This window comes from Oncorhynchus mykiss, unplaced genomic scaffold (genome assembly GCF_013265735.2).
Source record: "Oncorhynchus mykiss isolate Arlee unplaced genomic scaffold, USDA_OmykA_1.1 un_scaffold_308, whole genome shotgun sequence".
NCBI classification, from domain to species: Eukaryota; Metazoa; Chordata; class Actinopteri; order Salmoniformes; family Salmonidae; genus Oncorhynchus; species Oncorhynchus mykiss.
The window spans coordinates 106548-107793 of NW_023493757.1; the positions used below are offsets into that span (position 1 = coordinate 106548).

Consider the following 1246-nt stretch of genomic DNA (forward strand, 5'->3'; position numbering starts at 1 on the left):
TGTCTTCCGAATATGGCCAATTTGACATGAATTTAAAAATGCCTTAGATAGGACCAAAAAAGTGTCTGGAGCTTCCCGTCAGGGTAAGAGTGACAACAGGTTTCCACATGTCAAAATGGGGGAAATCTTAGCAAATGGCTTAATGGTTATTCATGAGAATCGTGTTGTTGTATTGTTGAGTGTATCATGGGATCTCACCTGAAATCTGTGGCTTGACTACAAACCTGTAACCTATGCTACTGTGGCCTATAGAGCTAGAAGGCTGGATAACCAGGTGTGTAAAGGTGTGAAGTGGGATAGATGGCCTGCAGTCCTATCCCAAATGGACAACTAATCCCTATGTACTTGCGGAGATCTGAGAGGATGCGATTGGTATAAGAAACACGACTAAACTTCAACCTCCGGAGGGGTCAAAAAAAAGCATTTTTGTTGTCGGCAGGATTTGAACCTGCGCAGGAAGACCCTATTGGATTTTTAGTCCATCGCCTTAACCACTCGGCCACGACAACGTTGACAGAAGAAAACAGGCTTGTTAGGAGTGAATGGGCCAACAGGCATAGCCTACAGAAAGTGAAATTTAACAACTGAAAGATAATGCAGTAACTCGTTATAATGCAATAACACAAAATGTTCCCCTCATTCATTTGTTATTAAGTCCAGCTGTTTTCTTATTTAACCTTGATCTTTGCTCAGCTCCAGAAGGTCTGCATTTGAGAGTGTTTATTATGAATTGTTATTTCACTGTGTGAACTAAAAAACTGTCAGAAGTGGGATTTGAACCCACGCCTCCATGGGAGACTGCGACCTGAACGCAGCGCCTTAGACCGCTCTGCTATCCTGACTACAGCACAGTAACTGGGTATTGGGTTAAAGTGTATGCGGTAAAAGTAGAAATATGAACAACGCTCTAAAATCACCACAGAGACCAGAACAACTATGCACGATACTGACTTGCACTTTCAATAGTCATTTGTTTTTATAAATTAAAAAGTCCAGTCATTGATTTAAGACCTGTTAAGGATATGGCAGACATATGCCCCCTTTGGAGAGATTGGGTACCCCTAGTAAACTGAAAAAAAATCTGTCAAAAATTGCTAATATATGCAAATAAAAATTATTATTGGATAGAAAACACTCTAAAGATTCTAAAACCGTTGGACTTATGTCTGTAAGTATAGCAGAACTCACAGGGCAGGCATTCTTCCAAACTAGTTTTTGTGGCCATGAAAGTTGGAGCAACTTTGAC

The 1246-nt window shown here is 40.6% G+C and overlaps 1 non-coding gene across 1 annotated transcript; it reads right to left on the reverse strand.

The window, feature by feature from the left end:
• Nucleotides 1-427: 427 nt before the first annotated feature.
• Nucleotides 428-509, reverse strand: trnaf-aaa. Its single transcript has one exon. It is a non-coding gene; the product is annotated as a tRNA-Phe (tRNA).
• Nucleotides 510-1246: the final 737 nt, after the last annotated feature.